This window comes from Aegilops tauschii, chromosome 3, assembly GCF_002575655.3.
Source record: "Aegilops tauschii subsp. strangulata cultivar AL8/78 chromosome 3, Aet v6.0, whole genome shotgun sequence".
Lineage (NCBI taxonomy): Eukaryota > Viridiplantae > Streptophyta > Magnoliopsida > Poales > Poaceae > Aegilops > Aegilops tauschii.
In genome coordinates, this window is record NC_053037.3 from 587,514,437 (window position 1) to 587,520,436 (window position 6,000).

The window sequence follows — 6,000 nt, forward strand, 5'->3', positions numbered from 1 at the left end:
ACACAATGTAATGGATAAAGATAGCTGAGTACGTATCACTAACCTTGATGGCGAGTTGCACTGGCCGTTCACGAGGCCTTATCTCAGGAGCGGAGCTCGACTGGTGCGCCTTGATCTCCGGGAGAGTGCTAGGACAACGGATAAGTCCATCTCCAATGGCTATGGAGCCATGGGACCTCCCACCACCAGATATCATCACCAGCTCTGGATCAATGGGACCCTGGCTCGGGTTAAAGTCCTCCCCTTTCCTCGCCTTCCCCTCATCTCTATATCTCACGAGCTTGTTGTGGGAGGAGATGTTGGTGAAGTTGTTTGCATCATCGAGGTCAGACTGAGAGAAAGCCTTGACTTTCTTGAAAGAGGCAGTGTGGGCCATGGCATACAGGTCGTACACCTCTGGCACCTTATCCACCTTATTGTGGCATGCCTGAAAGAGAGAAACAATGTAAATTAGTAATTAAAGGGCTCAAGCTAGCATGATGAATGAATTGCACGAATCATGAAGCAAACCACATACCCAGTTGCGCCCGAACTGATATAAGTTGGAGCTGCCTTGATGGTGTGGCACACCTTCCATTTGGGCACGTTTGTCCTTGGCCTCGTTGTGGAGGGCTAGCCATTCCTTTGAGCACCACTCATTGACCAACACCTCCCAACAATCCATCCGATCCGCACACCATCTCGGAGGCGCCTAAGTTAGCAAATAGAAACTTGAGCGCTACGGCTAAGAATTACTAAATGAAGGAACTTAAGTAGAAGGACTTAAGAATTACCTTCATGTACTGCTCCTTACTCAGGAACTTATCGCGGCACGCCGGCTTGGTCTTCTTGATACCACGCAAGGCGTAGTAGTCTCGAACAGCCTGCACCCGAGCCTCGTGTCGTAAGTTCTGTAGTAGGCGCTTGCAGACGTTCTCGATAACATGTGCCGCGTCCTCCTCGAATCCCTCCTCACACCTGTAGAATGTCTGCAATCAAATGAGACAATATTGATTAGTTCAATTAATAACTAACTAGTTGAAGATTTTTAAATGTGTAAAGGAGAAATTACCCAGAACTTTCTGATCACCGTGTCTGCCCTCGTGTCGCACACAACACCGTCGATAATCTCATCTGGCGGGGCCGGGGCAGCCACGTAGTGCTCCCAGCTCAATCCAAGCTCTGGAAGCCGACCCTCACCAGGCAACGTGACAAACCCTGGGAAGTTTTGCCGGCAAAGAACTCCAAGGATGGAGTTGGGCCGGCGGACACTATGATGGTGGTCCCAACCCCTGCAGCATGACAAGGCCAACGCATTAGTTATTTGAAGAAACGTGAATGCAGAAGGTACAAAAATATTAAATGCACTTACGTACCTCTCCCCATCAGGGAAAATCAACCACCTCTGCTCGCGGGTCGCCGGCACGGACGGGAGCCGTGTAGCACCACGCTGGTAGACGGTGCCCCCCTCCTCCTCAATATCAGTCGGCTCCCCGCCATCATCAGCATGGCCACTCGGCTCCTCGGGCTGATCCGGCCAGGTACCCCATCCGGACGTGTGCTCCTCCGGGGTCTCGTGGGCCGAACTCTCGTGGCCGAAGGCCAGTCGACCCGAGGCTCATGGGCCCAAGACCCGTGGACCGGAGGCTCGTGGACCGGAGTCCGTGTAGCCTCCTCCTCGGACGAGTCCACCCTAGCAGTCACGTGCTCGGGTGAAACAGCTGGGGGTGGCGGCGAGGAAGGCGCCGTAGCAGTCACCCTACCTCCTCTCCCGCGACCACGTGCCCCACCTCCTCTCTTCCTACCTCGTCCCCTGCTGGGCACCGCGGTCGACGAAGAAGGGCCCGGCGGTGTGGCCATACTGTCCAGCAACGCTCGGCGGAGAGGTGCGTCTGGAATGGAAGACCTCAGACCACGCGCCGACAAAGAAGGGGCCTTGGCGCGCTCCCGACCATCGCCCACCATCTTTCAACACCTACCAGGACAAACAGTAAACGAAATTAGTACAACATAAAAAAAAGACCGACATGAATAATAATATGTGTATCACTTAAGTGTATCATCATCAAGTACAACATAAAAAAATTTAATACCTGACACTACTAATAATCTCGATCAGTATCATCATTAAATGCATAATCATCATCATCACTATAATCAATGACGGGCTCATAGGGTTCAGTGGCAACAACATGTGGAAGGCCACCTTGACGTAATCGGTCAAGCAATGACAGGTCATCCGCAGCAGTAACCCCTTCTTGTTCCGGCTCTTCTTGTTCCTCCTCTGGGATGATGTCGGATTCACTGTCGCTGTCTACCTCAATGTTTTGGGGTGAAGTATAGCGGTTCTTGAAACGCTTTTTGGAAAGACGTGTCTCTTGGAAGAATTCTCCTTCGTATGTGTCTGGGTTAATGTGAGGTTCATAATCCTCTTTCTTTGGGGGAGATAGTCTAGCACGTGGCGGCACTTCATAAACGACATCCCAACCTTTCAGATTTGGGTTAGTTTGGCAGGCCCACGGTAGATAGAATACTTGGGTCGCCTGTTGAGCCGTAATATAGACATCAGGAACATCTAAATGGGTGCTTTGGTTGGTTTCAACTAGCCCTATATGTTCATGAGTCCTTCTAGTCTCCTTCGGCTGAAACCAATAACATTTGAAGACTACGACATTCGGTGGGTTTTCACCATAAAATAGAAGTTCATAAATTGCTTCAACTCTCCCATACACTACTGGAATCAGCTAATTTGCCATCTGCCAGCTCTTTGCCGTCCGCCAGCTCTTTGCCATCAGCTACCCAAAAGCAGACGGCAAAGAAGCTCTTTGCCGTCTGCCAGCTCTTTGCCGTCGGCCAGCTGACGGCAAAGAATCTTTGCCGTCCGCTGGCGGACGGCAAAGAGTGAGGTGGCCCCCACCCCCCGCCCGTTTTTGAAAAACTTAACGGGCCACCTCTTTGACGGCAAAGAGGCAAAAAAGCGGACGGCAAAGGGGGGCGGACGGCAAAGAGCCTACTACCTAACGGCCCGTACCCCCGCCCGTTACTCGCTTCTTCCCTCTCCCTCCCACGCCGCCGTTTCTCTCCTCCCACGCCGCCGCCCGCCGCGCGCCGCCGCCGCCCCGTCGCCCCCGCCGCCCCGGCTCGCCGCCGCCCCGGGGCCCCGTCGCCCTCACCGCCCCGGCCCCCCGCCGCCCCGCGCCCCCCGTGCCCCCCGCGCCCCCCGCCCCCGCGCCCCCCGCCGCCCCGTCGCCCCCGCCGCCCCGGCTCGCCGCCGCCCCGGGGCCCCGTCGCCCTCACCGCCCCGGCCCCCCGCCGCCCCCGGCCCCCCGCCGCCCCGCGCCCCCGCCGCCCCCCGCCCCCCGCCGCCCCGTCGCCCCCGCCGCCCCGGCTCGCCGCCGCCCCGGCTCGCCACCGCCCCCAGGCCGCCTCCTCCACCGCCCCGCCCCCTCCTCCACCGGCCTCCTCCACCCCCCAGGTGAGCCCCCATTTTTCAGTTTTTTTTTCTTTTTTTTTCGTTTTTTTCCTTTTTAGTTTAGATTTAGTTTTAGTTGTAGTTTTAGGTTTAGTTTTAGGTTTAGGTTTAGTTTTAGGTTTAGGTTGTAGAAGAAAAAAGAAGAAGAGGAAGAAGAAGAAGAAGAGAAAAAGAGGAGAGGAGGAGAAGAAGAAGAGGAAAAAGGAAAGGAAGAAGAAGAAGAGGAGGAGGAGAAGAAAAAAGAAGAAGAGGAAGAAGAAGAAGAAAAAAGAGGAGAGGAGGAGAAGAAGAAGAGGAAAAAGGAAAGGAAGAAGAGGAGGAGGAGGAGGAGAAGAAAAAAGAAGAAGAGGAAGAAGAAGAAGAGGAGGAGGAGAAGAAAAAAGAAGAAGAGGAAGAAGAAGAAGAAGAAGAAGAAGAAAGAGGAGAGGAGGAGAAGAAGAAGAGGAAAAAGGAAAGGAAGAAGAAGAAGAGGAGGAGGAGAAGAAAAAAGAAGAAGAGGAAGAAAAGGAAGAATAGGAAGAAGAAGAAAAGGAAAAAAGAGGGAAAAAACCCGACCCGACACGGCACCCCGACCCCGACGCGGCACCCCGACACGACACCCCGACCCCTAGACCCCGACCCCGACACCCCGACCCCGAGCCTGACCCGACACCCCGACCCCGACACCGACACGGCACCCCGACCCCGACCCCGACCCCGACATCCCGACCCCGACCCCGACACCCCGACCCCGAGCCTGACCCGACACCCCGACACCCCGACCCCGACCCGGCACCCCGACCCCGAGACGGCACCCCGACCCGACACCCCGACCCGACACCCCGACCCGGCACCCCGACCCGAGACCCCGACCCCGAGACCCCGACCCCGAGCCTGACCCGACACCCCGACCCCGACACCGACACGGCACCCCGACCCCGACCCGGCACCCCGACAAGACACCCCGACCCCGAGCCTGACCCGACACCCCGACCCCGACACCGACACGGCACCCCGACCCCGACCCGGCACCCCGACCCCGAGACCCCGAGCACGATACCCCGACCCGGACCCCGACCCCGACACCCCGACCCCGAGCCTGACCCGACACCCCGACCCCGACACCGACACGGCACACCGACCCCGACCCGGCACCCCGACCCGACACCCCGACCCGACACCCCGACCCCGAGACCCCAACCCCGACCCCGACACGGCACCCCGAGACCGACACGACACCCCGACCCCCGACACGTCCCGAAAAGGTGTTCTTTGGCCTTCCAGAAGTCGACGGGGTCATATATTTGTGAATTATTAGTTAGGTCATATATCTTTCGATTTTGTTATGAAAAACATCATATATAATTGTGTTGATCGGGTAGTTTTAAATGTGCAGTTGTTTCATCGCCGCGAGGTTTGGTGTTCGACGACCTGGCCGTGCGTTTGACGAGCTCTGCCCCTTCGTTCGTGGGTGAGCACAAATGACATGTCCTCCTCCCCCATTAATTATTTGATCTATTCCGATGAAACTTGATAGCTAGATATATATGTGTCTTGAATCATCAGTATGCGTAACCAATATGTGTCTCCCGTTCGAAAGCGTCATAGTTATAAATATGCATGCATTTGCATATTTATAACCTTGATTCTTTCGAATTGTCCAACGCTATCCATGGACAGCCCGAGTATGTTTAGATTGGGTTCGTTTTCCCATATGCTTTGCTCCGGATCCGACGCATAAATTTCGTCAGTGCCTCCCCTGTTGTTCTCCGGGTACACATCCTCTCTGTTTATTGCAGAGACGTGTATCAGGAGAACAGCGGGGAGGTGCTGCCGAAATTTTGCGTAGGATCCGGGGCATAGCATGGGAAAATGAACCCAATCTAAACATACTCGGGTAGGATTAGGACCTATCATTACCTATTAGAGTGTAGGTTGCATGGACGTAATAAAATTGACAAAGTAGATCAACTGATGAATACATACATGGTGAATTATATATATATATATATATATTTGTTGTGTGTCTAGTAGCTCTGAAAGTCAAGATGAGTGATCGTGCGTGGATGTACACCGGTCACACTGGTCAGAACAAATGGAGCACTGAATGGTTCACAAAAACCAAGGGGTTTGTGCGAGCCGCATTTGCAAATGGCCAGAGGAAAACCTGGTGCCCCTGTTTACGGTGCGGCAATTGGGAAAAGAGGACAGAGGCTGAAATGGGCAAACACCTGCAGAAGAGTGGTTTTACGCCCGATTATACGGTGTGGACATTTCATGGTGAGTCTGCCCAACGTGACCGAGCCGAGGTGGATCGTCGTCTCACCGGCGAGCATGGTACCGGTATGGAAAACATGGTGCAAGACTTTGATGATGCTCGGGATTCGGACGAGGAGATGGAGGAATCTGCAAAGGCCTTCAATGAAATGTTGGAGTCTGCAAAACGTCCGCTCCATGAGCACACTGAGCTTTGTCAGTTGGATGCCATCTCACAAGTAATGGCTCTGAAGGCTCAGTTCAACTTGGGCAGAGAATGCTACGATGCAATGATGACAGTATTTGGACGCTTT